Source organism: Dromaius novaehollandiae, chromosome 6, assembly GCF_036370855.1.
Source record: "Dromaius novaehollandiae isolate bDroNov1 chromosome 6, bDroNov1.hap1, whole genome shotgun sequence".
Lineage (NCBI taxonomy): Eukaryota > Metazoa > Chordata > Aves > Casuariiformes > Dromaiidae > Dromaius > Dromaius novaehollandiae.
Window position 1 is genome coordinate 31,136,041 of NC_088103.1, and position 16,776 is coordinate 31,152,816.

The 16,776-nt window shown below is 36.3% G+C and overlaps 1 long non-coding RNA gene across 2 annotated transcripts in view; it reads left to right on the forward strand.

Annotated features, from left to right (window-relative positions):
* The window catches only part of LOC112979707 (uncharacterized), a 59,301-nt gene that overhangs the window by 16,703 nt on the left and 25,822 nt on the right, over positions 1-16,776 (forward strand). For both annotated transcript variants that reach the window (XR_003258253.2, XR_003258252.2), the window contains exon 2: positions 3,620-3,775. This is a non-coding gene — a long non-coding RNA (uncharacterized LOC112979707). The remainder of the gene's footprint in view (positions 1-3,619; positions 3,776-16,776) is intronic.

The following is a 16,776-nucleotide window of genomic DNA, read 5'->3' on the forward strand; positions in this document are numbered from 1 at the left end:
CCTGGAGGTCTGTACAACCTCCCTAGTGCTAGCCTTATTTTCTCCCTATCTAGTAGCTTAATCCAAGATTGATTCATTGTATTTCTCTGAGGCTCACTGTAGCAGTTTTTCCGTTCTGATTTTTCTCCTGATACACACAACTCTACTTCCCTCCTGTCTCTTTTGTATTTTTGTCTTCCAGAAGGTCTGGAAGGCCTGTGTTTAAATTAGAATTAATATCCTTCCTTGGGAATAAATCATGTTTCTCATGTAAGTACTACACTGTCATGCATTTGATTACCAGATGTTCGTATTTTGAATATCGTATTTCTGTAATGGCATCTCCAGAAACAGTATCATCGCTACACACTGGCTGTAGAGGCCCCCCATGAATATTTTATAATCTGCTCATGGAAGATCCTCCTAAAGTGTCTTTTATATCTTAGTTTCCTGGTGAATCAGTTGTCCCATTGTTCAGCAAGTTTATATGACCATTTTCACTGGTTATATGAGTTCTAAGCCTCAGCTGTCATTGCTCCAGTATAAGTATTTGTACTCTTTTTTCCCCCTGTTCTGAGAGTATTTCTAAAAAAGGGAGGCCACAGTGTCACTGTTTTGGTCAAGATCTGCACTTTCTCAAGGACAATCAGAGTTCTAGTTTTAGACAGTGGAAATTTCAGTGATGGACCAAACTCATGGATCCTTCTAGTCTAACATCATTTCTCTGATAGCAGGTAGTATCACATACTTGATAGGGCAGTGAAAAAAGTTGCTTAAAGGAAAAGTTTCTTTTCTGAACATGTCGGTCACCAACTGGCTTATTTTTTAACATGCAGCATATCAACTTACATATCTATATATATATACTTTTTTCTTTTTGATTTTGACCATTCTCTAACTTCTCCTGATGCTTTTTTGACAAAAATATTCGTTAGTTGTATTTGTCTTTTCCTCCCCTTAGAATTTAAACTTCTTTCTTTCTGTGGGAATTTAGATTGGTGGAGTGTTTTTCATTTTTACCAAAATGCTCATTTTTTTGACATTTTAATCAAAGCAATTTTTCATTTATGAAACCATAATGTTGGGGAAAACAGATTTTGGTGGAAAAGTCTTTGTTAAAATAGCAATAAATGTTCAACTAAGAATGACAATAACAGGAAGGAAAACTAAATACGTAACAGAAAATGCTAGAAACATTGACAGTTTTAGCAAATATAATTTATTTTTAAAAAATTTTAAATCTCTTTGAAATTTTACATTATCCTTAGGCTTAAGAAAAGATTGGGCAGTAACATCTAGAGCATCTTGAGAACTCAACAGATTCAGTACTGATATTTATGGAAGCAGGATCTGAGATAGGGAGCTATGAGTACACAGGAATGATACCTTAACAACATGAATGTCAAGGGAAGGATATCCCAAGTTATGTAGAGGCTGGATCTGTTTTGTGAGAATGTTTCATATTATTATATCATATAACACTGTGTTTAAGGGTCATATAACTATTTTTATGGCATGTTGATTGTGGATATTTAGGACAAAGCAGGAATAGTGTCTCTAACATAGAGTATAGATTCTGTCGCTGTCTGAGGCTCTGACCAAAACTGCTGTGAGAGGCAGCCTGTGAGGAAGGATCTCTTCTGAGTCCCTGAAGAGCAGGGTTTGGGCTGGGTCAGTGGCATTCCTTCCTTCCACTTTCTTTTAGATTATTTCTGACCAAGATCCTCTTTTTTTGAAACAGAGGAGCATTCTGGACCAAATAATTTGAGGCATAATATCATGGGAAAAGGTATTTGTTTTTTTCAATAATCAGCAGAAGGGAAAAATAAACCATTTCCATAGCAGAATTAACTTTCCACATAATTTACACCATATAAAAATTGTATTCCTAGAAAGAAGCAAATTCACATATTTTCTGATGTGATTATCAGACGAGCTTCTAAATATCTCATTCGTTGAGTAACTTTTATCATTTTTAGTGTATATTTGGGAAGGTATAATTTTGTAACAGTAATAGATTATAATAGAACAAGGTTAAATGCCTGCCTTTTTCATGCCTGCCTTTTTCATACCATGGACATGAGAGTAAAGATAATATTCAGATTTAGTGCATGAATTAATATTAGGGGGGTGTGTGTGTGCATAAAAATGTGACACAAATTAATTCTGCAGTATTTCATATCACTTTACTTATTTCATTTCTTCACAGAGAACAGCAATATTAACATGACCACCAATACCAATCAGACCTCCATTAGCTATCATTTCATAGGAGATGATTGTGAAAGTTAGTTAATCTAAAGTGAGGTTGATGTTCTTTAATGCAAACATACATATTGGATGATGTGATCCAGGCTTACCTTCTTCCTCAGTCTTTTTAATACGGTAAATCTGGGAGGTTTAAGTGTGGGTAGTATTTCTTCCTGTCAAATAATTGTTAGAGAAGCACTGTTTGCTTGATAAACATTGTGGGAAATGCGCTTAATTCCACTGCTGATAAATAACACCAAAACCTAAACTCCTATATCAGACATTTATTTTGTAGTCCATTTGTGAACTATCAATATATAAGAACAGCCAAATTATCCACTGAAATATGTACTTGAAAAGAAACCCCACTAAACCTTTCCTAACAATTCCTAACATTTGATTTAATTTTAAAATGCTGCTGAGCATCAAGCTAATGTCTTCCTGGCACTGCATCATAACCACAGGATCTCACTTCTGAGTGGTAACGTTTGGCTTCAAGCTGATCGTTTGTTTTTTTCCCAGCTGCATCATTTTACAGTTATCTACGCTAAATTTCATCTAGAGGGAAAGCCTGCAGTCAAACCACCCTTCCACAAATCAAGGCAATTCATGACAGCAAAGGCTATCGGAACCATGTGTCAGAGAAGTTCACTTAAGAGAGAGGACAGTTGCTTCTGAGAGAGGAGGTAGAGTTCAGAGACAGCTGCTTTCTGTGGTAGGTTTTGCATGTCTGGCAATGGACAGAGTCATGCAGATTATATTTTTACTTTGGAGCAGTAACTGTTTAAAATGGAGTAAGCACCAAGAAAATGCAGATTCACAGCCTGAGTTTGTTGTATTTTTTCCTTTTCCTATTAGAAAAATATAAATGAAAAATGCTATTTTCAGCATTTCCTGTTAATTTATAGCAGTTCTTCATAAGGATAACAAATACCAAATTATTTACTTCAGAGGATTGTGAGGATTACTTAGTTAATGTTTATAAAGCACTTTGAAGATAAAAAGCACTATTGAGCTACTTAAGAATTACTGAATAGTTAATTATCTAAAGGTCCCATTCTCCCCCCTACAGGTTATTTCTACACAGAGGAGAGTAAACTCTGAGCTTCACATCATCACTTCCAAAGCCAGGATTTTTAAATATTGTTGGTTTCAAATATTTGCTTTTTTTAATGGCCTGAATCTGGTTCCTTTGAAGTCAATGGCAGAAGTCCAAAAAATTCCACTGAAGCTTGATGCAGCTGTTCAGATTAAACAAGTAGAAACAACAATACTGCCCTATCCACATTATTTATATTTCATTTTGCATCGTGTATATGTGTAAATATATGCACGCATATATGATGCTTTGTAGATGAATAAGATATGTTTTTTTACTTTGGGACTTTAGGTATATAGAACTCATTCCTTCATGAAGAGGCACTTCTAGAGAGACCCATTGACCTTGCTGGGAACCTGCGCAGGCAAAATGGATCCCATTGCAGGATCTGAACAGGACTTTGCCCCAGAGATGAATGATCAAAGCAACAGTGAAGAGTAAGAGAAGGTAACAATTTATAGACAAGTAATTATTATCCTCTCAGCTGTTTTTCTTGCTATTTATAAATGTAGAAACATATTTAATGCACTTTTGAGGATATGCAGAACATTTTTGGGTTTGCTTTCCCTTTATCTTTTTTTTCTCTCTACTCCATTTCTCCTCTTTGTGTCCCTGTTTCTGTCACATTTTGAAGATAAATTAGCGGTTCCTTTCTCTTGAAAATACAGTCTATCTTCTCCACCTGGCTTCTATATTCTGTCAGCCTCACAGCTAACACAGTTACCTCCTGCAAAGACACTGGGAAAAAGGAAAGTCAACAGTTTCTGAACCCAAAATTCAGTGTCTGACCTTGCCTACAGCAGAAGCACTAAAGATAATTACCACACCTTCCTTCAGTATTCTAGCTATTAAAAACATCCTAAGTGATCAGTGTAACGTAAAAGTTATTCTGCTTGCTGAGGACAGTTCTCTTACTTTGGACTAAATTCTTTGGGAAATGCTATTGCACACATATCAGATCTTTACTGTAGAAGACATCAGTCCTCCAAACAGCAATACATATAGTTAATTTTGCAAACATTAAATACCTTTTGATTCTGGTATGACTGATCAGGAGTCGGATGTTAAGCATTTGCTAATACTAGCGTAATTATGGCTTAAATTCATCATTGTATCCCATTTGAGAAAAAAGTCGTGTGAGTTATATGTTTAACTGGAGTTCATAATTGATTCCTCCCTAAGATAAAGAACAGTATCTCAACCTGAACTCATTTAAATTTGACCTTTTAATGTGCTACAGCAGCATAGTATCTTATGCTTTTAGCTGTGTTGGCTCTTAAATCAAGGTCTAGATGTAAAAGGGCACTGCCAAATCCTTGAATTACGTTTTTTCCAAGAGCCAATCTTTAATTTTTTTCCTGTTTAATACTAAGAACTTTAATGATATTTAGAGAAACGAGTAAAGCAGTGAGAAGGGATTTGGTTAACAAATCTGCCTTGGTATACCCTACTGTAATATTTGCAAGCAGATACTAATCTGATGACAATAAGCACAGCCAAAGAAATGATGGTTAAAATATGCTATGAAATAAAAAGTTAATTGATGAAAATGTAGTGAAAATGTAAATCTGTCATTCAAAAATGAATTTTTGATACATGTGTCAGAGTTTCCCAAGTACAGACATTAATTATAATCAAGTTTATGGTTTTATGCTTCTAAAATCTCTCTCTCCCACAGGATCTCATGAAATACATGTGTGTTTACAGGAAATTGTGGAAATAGTGACTCATCTTTTCAATAATTTACACAGGATAATTTCTTGAAAAGCAAGATCAGCAGGGGCTTTTTTCCTGAATGCAAAGGATTTGATTAGTTACCTCTGATTTCTCAGAAAACAAGGAGAATTTTCGAAGTCGTGTATTTGTTCTTTGGCAATGGAGTTTTACTATTAGTTGCTCCAGTCCTCTAAGCTTATAAGCCATAGCCTCATGTCTGTTACTGGGACTTTTCAAAACTTCTTTTCTGACTGATGTACTTTCCTAACACTCTTACATCTAAATGTCACAAAACGCTCCCAGCAGAGAGGTCACTCAAGGCATTTCTTCAGCTCTTCCTTGGAGTGTTTGTACTTAATCTCAGTAGGCCATAGTGTTCATCTTAGATATGATTTGAGAGACTGAAGGCAAGGGATGGTCAGTGCTTCTAAAAAGTGATCGAAACCTGAATTATATGTGTTGTCCTGGAATACTGCAAACAGGAAAGGAGTGATATCACTGAGGTAAAAGGCACCAAATAATGTGAGACACAGTTCAATTTATTAGGTGGACCAAGGAACAAGTAAACTGTGTCAGAAAAAGCTTTTCACACATGTACACATGCACACAGAAACACACAGAGTTAGCTGAGACCCCCCACAATAATCAGTCCAATAAGTCAGCACTGTAAGCCCTGGGGAATGCAGCACTCCCACTGACCAGGCTGTCCCGAGCTCTTGGGCAGTGGCTCGGCAGCAGCACGTCACAGTTCCACCTCGGCCCTCTGCTTCTACACAGTGTTGGATGTCCATGTATCAATGGCCCCTCCACCCCCAATCTCTGCTGCCAGGGGTCTTTATGTTGGCACAAGGCGCCAAGCAGGTCACAGTATACCTTTCCAGCAGCTTCAGGTAGTGTTAGCCTGTCATTTGTTGATCCATGGCCCATGCTAAGGCTCATTACACTCAGGTCCTGTTTGCGTTGTCATGTCAGCCGTGGCTCATTATGCTTAGGCCTTGTTTGCAATATCTTGTTGGCCATGGCTCATTATGCTCAGTTACTCAGCCCTTGGTCAAGGCGAGGCCATAATGCTATCATGTCAAATGAAGGATAGGTTCTGTATGTCTCCACTCAAAGTAAGCATTCATTCCTGTCAGATGGTAGTTTATGAAACTCTGGGATGGTTTTTTATACCATCGTTCTGGATCTCAAATACTGGCTCTGCCAGTGATTGGCCTAGTGCATGATGTAAGTTATAAGACCTATTTGGGTTCCTTCAGTTCACAGCTGAAAACCATAGCTCCAAGAGTAGGAGGAGGAATAGCTCATGAGCTGTAATATTGATGCCATTTTTGCTTGGCTGCAACCCCTGTGGCAGGGACTGAGAAAAGGAAGGGTATAGAGTCGCCACAACAGATGAAACACACCTTCAGGTTTTTGTTATAATAATGTCAAAAGCTATAATGAATTCTTTCAAACATTTCTTATAAACAGACATGCACAGCCTAACAATATTTTCGTAATGAAGAAAATTCAGGAGCTTTGTTGCTAAAAATTACAGCAGGTTCTTGCGAATGCTCAAACATAACATGATATCCAGCATAATGAATATGTTAAATGAATAGCCACAGGATACAGAAAATGTACTACAAGTCTGTCCATTAATATTCTGAGGACTGACAATCTGCTACAACAATGAAATTTTCTTTTGGGGTTTTCTAATTTAAAGCTTATTGTAGTCTTCATGTCATTTTGAGCCTGCAAATAGTGACTAATGAAATCTGACCTTATAGGTTGAGGGTGAAATAAATAATATTAGTACTCATCAATAAAAAAGCAAAACCAGTAAGCACATATTTAGAAAGTACATATGTGAAAAGCACATTCCTGAACTGCAGAATTTTTTAAAATGCTTCAAGTGACCTGTATGACCTTCTCAACAATATGCTCCACATGAATAATGCAGCCACTCCAAACTCATGCCATTAAAAATCGTAATAATTGTCTGACATATGCACGCAACATTACACTAGGGATCAGTTTGGCCCAGAGCATTCCATTAAACACAAAGTGAGTTTCAAGCGTATATGTTAAAATGAAACACCAGCTATAACGAAAAAGGAAGCAGAACAGAGTGGGCTTTAGATATTAGTATGCATTTTCCTTTAAAGAACATTTTGCCACATTTGTGCTATACATAATGCCATTCCATATTTGATGTACAATCAATCCACATTTTATTTTCCTTTTAAAATTATCCTGTGAAAAGTACAAAGCAATCAATGTACTGCACTCTAGAGAGATGGTGTTATTATTTGAATTGCTACTGCTATTTAATATTTAGTTTTCAATAAAGCCATGATTATGGCCCATTGTATTAGCTACAGTACAAGCACTTACAAAGATGTGTCCCCTAATCTAAAGTTCACAACTGGTGTTTGAATTATGAAGCTTTGGTAAGTTTAGAAAAAATCAGGTAAAACGCATTAGAATTGACCTGGTTATTATTTGTTCTTCTTACGTTACCTCTGAATATTCAGAGATTCAGATCACTCCATTATCTCAGGTTTCTTGTATCAATTCGTCCAGCAACATACCTAAGAATCCGTTCTACTGGAATTAATATTTTGAAGTGATCCTAGAGTCCTCTGACACTGCATAGCAGAGTATTGGAACACTTGATATAACTTAATCACATTGTCTTCACAATACTCTGCAGAGTTGCACTCCCTGTTTTAGCAATGAGGAATTCAGTAAGAGGTAGATGAAAACTAAAATTTACCAGTGAGTGTGTTTGCCTTTACCAGGTACAGAACCTGCCCCTAGAGATGCCCTTGATGTGAAAAGGGTCTTCCAAAGTATGAAGGAGGCAGAGCAAGAGTGGATCATTGCTTGAGGAAGGTCATTTAAGATTTTGGAAGTCATAGACACGTTGGGGCTTGACCAAAGAATGCCAGTGAGAGTTCTGTTCATGCTTTTCTGTAACTGGTTAGCAGTATCACCTGTGAGAAAAGTGCTTGTCCCTGACACCAGATGCACGTGGAATTTTTAATGACTGTGCTCATGAACGTATTGTGAGGCAGTTGTTCCTGGAAGACAATAATGTACCCTTTGGATTATTAGGTCTATAAAGCCATCATGGCTACTTTGTAGATATATATTACAGTTTTTAAATCTCAAATGTTATCAATGCATTTATTGCATAAAATGAAGACCTACATTTATGCACTGCTCCCCACAAAAAGGTATTTATTAGTTTAGAGTAGTAGCCAGTACTTCACAGCTTACCAGTCTATGTGAAGTTTTAAGGACATTAGTATTAAAGTAATATGAATTTAAAGAGACAGCATGAGTTGAAATCATTGTACATGTGCTACAACCAATTTTATGTAGCCTGACAGATTTATGTTAAAGCCAAATTTCTAGTCCACTTGCTTTGCATTGACTAAAATAAATTTACTCTTTAGTTTCTTTTCTTCCTTCATGAAATTAGATTATAATAAAAAATTTCTTAATATTCTGACAGAAAAATGACACATTTTGTATAACCAAAATACTGCAAAGTCATTCTTTTCCAGGCTAATACAGTACACACCAGATTTCAGCCTGGAGTGAATTTTGTAACAAAGTGGTAAACAGGGGTTTGGAAGAGAAGTACTGACAGCTCTGTAACTAGTGCTGTAATACTGTTGAATATGAAAAGTTTCTGAAACTGTTCTACTATTTCCATCACATATAATTACAGTACTTACAAAAGCATTTCCCAACACAGAAAAAGGCTAAACTTAGCAGCAGCCAACCTGTCATTCTGCCTCTTTTTTCAGCATTCCTGCTTTTCTTGGAGGTCATTTTTAATGAGTATGTACAAGTACCTGAAAAATCAGGTGCATAAATTAACAACCAATTAAGGTAGTTAAAAAAGAAAAAAGAAAAATTTAATTACTAGTTTCTATATTTAAGTCCACTCATTAGCATGCTGTACGCCTGCATGTTTATCACAGCAATTACTGAGGCTCCAAAGACAAGTGATGTTTTCATTTTGTTGCACTCTTGAAACTGGATATAATATGAAGCAAAAAAATTGCTTTCAAACTTATATGTCAGTGGGTGCAGTTGAAAGAATGTTATCACATTTTAATAGAACAAGTGCTTAATTATTTCTGTATAACATTTCTCCCCATTTAATATCATTTTCTGTCTGGAGTGGCTGTTGACCTAGTTTTCAATTAATTGCAATGAGAATACAAAATTGACTTTAAGGCAGTGATTTTTTCGGAGTTACCTGTGACAGTTCGTCTGAAATGGTGAATTCATAATTGATAAACTGTATTGCCACCATCAACAGTGAACTGCCATCATTACCCAAAACCTTACACAGGAATAATTGCATCAGAAAATATACAGAATGTTGAGCATGGATAGGGCTCTATAGAAAATATCATATGTATTTACAAGACAGAAAAAAATTAAACATTTACAAGTATAAAATAAAATGCTTATGTATTTGAATATTAAGCCAGTAATTATCCTGTCAGTTATGATCAGGTGATGGCCGTCTATTCTAGGCATCTTTGTTGGGGTTTAATTAAGTAGCATAATCAACATTTAGCATCACAGCCATAAAACAAGGGAAAATATTCTTCTTTCTATTTGACAAAGAACAGAACATAATTAAGATGAAGAAAGAAGAAAAAAATGAGGGGAAAAAGATCCATTTACTACAAACAGTCTCACTCCAGCAAATCACAGACTAGGTCTAATGTAGATACTTAGAGTAGCAATGTCTAGTGTTTAGATGCCTGGACTCCAGGGTGGAAACATAAGCAAATGCCATGGATGTCTGCAAGGTTAGAGTGTAGGCTATAAGCCTCCAGCTGGAATCCCATGGAGATGAGTGAATCAGCCGAGAAGGGAATGCTGTGAAAGTGAATCTAATTTCTAACCTTTCATAGCTGCCCACTAGGGACCAACAACCAGTATTCCCCTCCAGTATAAAGGCACTTAAAATTTCTTTTGAAAATTTTAGCTAGGATTACTCTTTGTTTAAAAATCAACCACTGGAGTAGCAAGAGACGAGAACACAGTAGTGATAATGTCCCTTTTCATGTAATAAGCTTTGGCCCAACTCTTCAATTCTATTTTGGGAACTTAACTCCCACTGAAATCTGGGAGAATTATGTACTTAATTACCTTTGTTGGTATGATGCCTAGAAGTTAAAAATACTCAGAATGTCTGAAGACCTACATTCAAGATCCTCCTCTGTCTGAGGGGATTCAGACTCAGTCTTCTTGAAGACTGAGATAGTTTTGCATACACCCAGAGCCAAAATACGAGTCACCCACCTACAGAGTTTAGCCACCATCAGCTGACATCAGGATTTTATAGTGGTGTTAAATTTCATCAATATTGAATAATTTGATCATAGTAGTACAAGAATTTTAAAGCAGATAACACACACAGATGGAAACTAAAGTCAGCAGATGGTAAATACTCCCAAGTACCTGTGACCTCTGTGTTGTGCATCCAAGCATATTTCTGTTTTACAATTTTTTTGTTAAATATCTCTTAAGGTAAAGATATCAGAGCAAATGGATTGAATTAAGTTGTTGCTGACATCCCAAAATATGGGATACCTGAATACAATTTAAGAAATATGCAAACTGTAACTTACAGCATGAGAAACATTTACTGTATGCGCTCTGCTCAGCACTGTAATCGCTGTGGGTTGTATTCAGCACTTGCTATCAAAATTAGTCTCAGCTACTGAATGTTACTTGTCTTTTCCCATTTCATTAATCACCATCATCTGTTGTTAGTGCTTACACTATTAGCACCTGAGTTGCCTTAAAGTAATTTAATCAGCTGAGTTCTTCTGCAATTTATATTAGTCAACTCATGCTGCATCAGTATAAAGTGAAAGCATAATTTGGCTCAATGACTGAAAATTAAAAGAGATGTTGCTTATATATAGACTGCATTCTTATTGTTTGGACCTCAGGTTGGTTGCCCTTTAGTAGGTCTTTTATCCTGTGTAACTCACATTGATAACAAGGGTTAATAGCAGCTATTATTAGCTATTAGTGCCATACAGGTCATAGGTGCCACCCATTGCTAACTCTCAGACCAGCTATTATTCCCCGTAAATTTACTTTTAAGTGTGCAATTCAAGCATGCCAGTATTGCTGCCCCAGCCATGAAGAGTTCATTCTCTACAAATACATGATAAATATTCACGACTTTGTTTCAAAAAGTTAATGTATGGCTTTTATTCCCAGCATTTTCCATATAACTGTATGTACCAGTGAGTGGGCATTTATCAGCAATTCATAGAGAAAGGATGGAGGACAGAAACATATGAGAAGATCAAGGAAGAATGGGACCTAAATCAGAAGTCAGTACAGGCTGGTGAAATTATTATAAGATCACATATGATGATGCATGTCTGTAGGGCTTTACTCATTAACGTGAGAAGTTATCCTCTGTTTTGGTGAAGAAAAAAGAAACGTGAAGAAGGCCTTAGAAAACCACATAGCCACATTGTATAATATTTTTCGCATTTTGCCTACAGGCCTGTACAGAGACAGGTACACTGCAAAATACAGTGAAAGGCACACAATTTCTTTTTTAACCCTGGCCTTTAGTCAGAAAAGACAGTGAAAAATGAGGTTTTGCACCAAGTGGCTAACTACATATTAAAATGTTCCTGCCCTTCCCTGCAGGTGGTATATTTCAGGCACTGAATTTGCAGTACTGAGCAATTTCTGTTACTTTTCACTATAAAGTAATGGGTAAACAAGCAAGCCCATGAGGAGTGGGTATTTTGCCACTGCTAGGCATTTTTCATAAACTGTTTTTTATTATCTTTAAACCTTGAAAGGCAATATCACAGGGAAGAGAGTGAAACTGTGGGCTTTCAAAGCGTGGTGCCATAGATCAACAAATTATACTTCAAAGACATCATGTAGAAGTTTTGTACCCTTATCTACAGCACTTAAACATTATCAGTTCTGTGTAATTGACTGCAAATTAGTACAGGATGAACAAAAATAAATAGGATGTTCTCAAAGAGTAAATTGTTGACCAGTCAGAAGCCTATTTATTTATTGTTTCTGTCAGGATAAGTAGAAACATGGATAGTACTTCAAGATATGATCTTGGTTTAAACTAGGACAATTTAAAACAGGGGCAAAACAGGGACATCTAATTTGCCAGGCAATTGTTGCATCAACAGTTCACAGTCATTTAAATTAATTTAAAATAAGAGTAGGAGTGATTTAAAAGACAAATATACAAAATAGGGGAAAACCATTTCTTCTCTTAACAATTTTTAATAGAGAATGTTGATGAAAGTTGGACCTGGATATTTTCTGAAACCTAAATTGTTTTACTTATGATTCTCTTTGGATTTTTTCATAGCCAAGAACAAGTATACACGGTTGTTGTAGTTTCTTTTTGTGTCCCAACACTGTCAGCTATTGATAGTAGAAACAGTTAGGTAGATGACTAGCCTGTACAACTTTTAGGTGAAACGTCACCCTCACTGCAGTTTTATGACCATGTGGTAGGACTGAGGATATTGAAGGGAGAGGGGACATGGAAGCAGAAGTGGCATGGTGTGTGAGGGATTTTCCCAGCAGACTTCTGGGAAAATAAGAGCAAAGTAGTAGAAAGAAGCTGGTAGGATGTCAGAGTGATTTGTTGGGTTTTGTCAGTGTCTTTAGCTGTACGCTTTTGATAGTTCTGTTAAGTGGGAAAGGAAAAATGTCTGTTTATGCATTTCTATATCAGTCCTTGTCCACAGGCAATTGTCTGCTTCATTCTTTTTAATCGCTAATGTTGTTCCTTCTTAAGTGTCCGCCCCATATAAAATGTGAAAGCTTTCCATCAATTTTAAAACATACCTTTATTTTCATGATAGGATGTACAGAATCCTTTCTGCTTGAGGATGACTGGGTTTTATCTGCATATCTGTACATGTAGTAGCAAAGAAAGTATCTTAAGGATGTGCGGAAGGAAAAAAGAATAAGGAAAATCTGTATCATTCAGCTGCTTCCACTACTGCAGATGGTGGAATACTGCAAATGATACGAACTCGGGTGAAGAATCTTGAAAGGAAGCATTTCCCTAGCAGGTATGCAGTGGTATCGTACCACAAGACCTGATGTGGTGCGTAGCAAGAGCAAGGGTATAGCCCCAAGAGTTGGAGCTGCAAGTGGATACTGCCCATGGTTTTCTCAGGTATCCTCCCAGTTTACTAGGAAGTTGCGGAAAGGCGGTTATTTCTCCCTCCTTAGTATGGGACTCCTGTGTCTTTCCTGTCTGGCAGTTCCTTTAAGGCAAAAGAGGAGAGTGGAAATGTGGCAACTATGCAAAAGCATAAGGTTTGATCTAGATAGTTGTGGACACTATTGAAATTTAAGATGTTTGTAGTTTTTGAGAGATCTGTTGGATGGGGAAACTGATTTGTATTTATTTACGTAAGTATAGAGATTAATGATGCTTCTGCCCCATTGGAAAAAAGACATTAGAAACTTCATAACTGCAAATTTACTTGAGCTTCCGTCCTTCATGTTGAAGCCATCTAAATTTAAGAAAAAATATAGATATGCCATTAAGCAGTAGCCAGTGCCAGAAGAGAGTTTACTGGCAACTAATGAGCAGCAAGACAAGACAAAAACCCTGGGCAGCACAAACAGTCCTCAAAAATCCCTTGTAAAATAGTAACTCTGTAAGTGAGAACCCTGAACTTTGAGATTTGCAGTTTCTTAGCTGTACAATATCAGGAAATTTTAGAGCACTGCATGAAAATTACATATTTGCTCAGTAACGGGCATAACATTGGATTGTTTTCATCCAGGCATACTCTAGATTCAAATCCAGACTTTTGTATTTTATATTTCAAATTGACAATTTAACAAAACCATATAACATCAAAACAGCTGACCATTTGAAATGCCATGCATATCAAAATGTAATTGACATTTTTATCTCTGAAAAGAACACACATGGGACAGGATAAAAATGCAAACATTTTCATCAGGTTTTTCAAAATCAATATAAAATTGATTTGTTATATCTGCATAGTCCCAGTTTTATTCCAGTCTTATGTGTTTATGTGACTAGCTCAACTTTGGAGGTTATAGTGTTATCAGAAACAGAATACTTGAGATTGATGTGTATGAATGCCATGTTCTTATCATTAGTTACCATTCTCTAACCTTTCCATCATCCACAGATTTTATCAGAAGCAGTTTTTTTATTCACTTTTACCTCACTGGTGAAAGTACTGAATATCCTCAGGACTTGCCCTCATACCTGAAGAACTTTGCAAGAAACACTTTTCAGTCTTTCAATTAGTCAGTTCTTGTTCTATTTAGTGTAAGCTCTAAGGATATTGTATTTTACTAATTTCCTATCATTTTCTCTTACAGTACTAATTCAAATGCTGTACAAAGGATATTGTATCTGTTCAGTTACTTTTATCAAATAAATTGGAAATTTTGTTGAAGAATGAAATCAGATCTTTTTGAAAACAGAATGTCTGCAAATTTATGACTGCTGTCTTGGTAAACATGGCTGACATCAGTGGTATTCCTATCTGTAATTTTTGACAGTTGGATCCCATATCAGTGTTTCCATATTTTGCATGGGAACCATGTCAGGCTAACCAGCCTAAAAGAATGCTGCCATCCCATCTAATTTTTTCTGCATATTGGTACAATATTAGCACTCTTCCAGGCTTCTGGAATTTCTGGTAGCACTAGGAATGCAGAGACCTCTTTAGGACTTTCTCATAACGTCTTTGGACAGATATACTCTGGGCATATTGATTATAAAATACCAGTTCTTAGCAGTTATTGACTAACATTCTCTTCCTTTAAAAGTGGACTGCAATATATATCATGCGTCGATGATTTGAGCATATCATTGAACTTCTTTGCAAATACAGTACAAATATTCTTTCTGAGTGTTCATAAATGTTCTACCTCATCTCTAATAAATTTACAGTTTCTCTGAAAAAAGTGAGATGTCTTTTTTTCTCCTAATATACATTAAAAGCTCCTTCCTATTATCCTTTTAGGTTGTCAGACACATGTTTTCCTACTGTCTTTACTTCTTCTTATCAGTAAACTGCAAATTGGTATCTATTGCTATTGATAGTTTTTTTCTTATTTATGGTATATTGATTTTTATTTGAAATCATTGCATTCGTTCAGGATGGGCTTTCACCAAAGTTGTAATAAGCCACAGTTACAGCAACTAGTATTGTATTGTACTGATTATTTTGGCCTTCTACTGTCTTGTTTTATGGATCTTCCAACTGAATATTTTTTCACTCTTTTTTCCTTGTAGTTACTTCATGTATAATTTCCACTAGCTTAGGAAAGTTGTCACCACTAAAGACCAAGGTTGTGCAAGGATGGACGAGGCAGCCTGCATTGCTTGCATTAATACTGCCCAGTACAGCATAGTTCCTCTGTCACATGATGAGGGAGAGACTGTGTCCTGTTCTTTGCTTGTCTTGCTTTTAAAGGAATCGGGTCATGATCACAGTTTCCAAGGCAACCACCAACCTCCTGAGTTGTGAATAATCCATTTTTATCCATGATATTGAGGGCCAAAATAGTTCTTTTGCGGGGGTAAAGTTCTTCATTTTTTCGTTCATTAAATGTTGCTTTATTGCCATCTACACAAATCTCTCAATATATAACTCCCAGCTTATGTAAAAACAGGTTTCTTTTTTAGTTGTACACATTATTGACAGGTATTTAAAAAGAAACTCATCCTGCTTTCTGGTCTGATAGTCTGTAATGTATTTCTACCTAGGCATTGTTATCGTGGTCATTTAGATGCATTTAAAATGCTATACGTCTGATCTACTAGTAATTCTAGAAGAGGTAAGTGTAGAATATTTAATGTGTAGAATGTTTTCTCCTATCTACTCCTCTTTTACATACTCTACTTTTTTGAATATATAATAACAAGTTACATTAATATTCAAGTCAAGAATCATTGCATCAAGTTTCAGGAATGCCAGTTATGTCAAATTCCTTCTCCACAATGAGAATTTCCAATTCCGTTTGGTTGTTACAGAGTCTCATAGGACTGACATACAAGCAATTGAAAAATGTCTTCTCTTTGTATTTTTTGTCATATCAGTTGAGTTTATTCTTGAAGATGCAGTGGTACAGTGATACCCAAGCTATCTGTAAACGAGCGAGCTCAGGTATCAGAAGCAGTCAAGCTGCAACAACATAAAATTCAGCTTAGGCTAATATACTTAGATATTCTTTGAGAGCTCACCTGAGGTTGGGACTGAATTCTGTTTGCCTCATTACTTCATAGCATAGAGTTAATGCTCTACCAGCTGCTTGTTCCAGTCTCCAACCTGTTTGTACATATATCCCACAAAATTAAATGTGACCCACAAAGTTAAAGTCTTCTGCTTCATAACAGTTCCACCATCAACAGGAAAGTTTCTATATTTTCACTGATGGGCAGGCATCTTTTACGATGTGAAACACATCCTCTTCCCCTTGTGACATCTTCTTCAAAGACGCTGCAATTACAAAAAGCTCAGGCCAGTTCAGAAACCTTTAAAGATGAAGGGAATTCCCAGCACTGATAGGTCAGTAAGACACTGAAAGAGACCAAGGCTTATGAAAAAATGCACTGATGCACAGATGTGCAGTGATATTTGAAAATCATGCACTAACCTTTCGAAAAAAACATACACATTGTGTAAAACAAG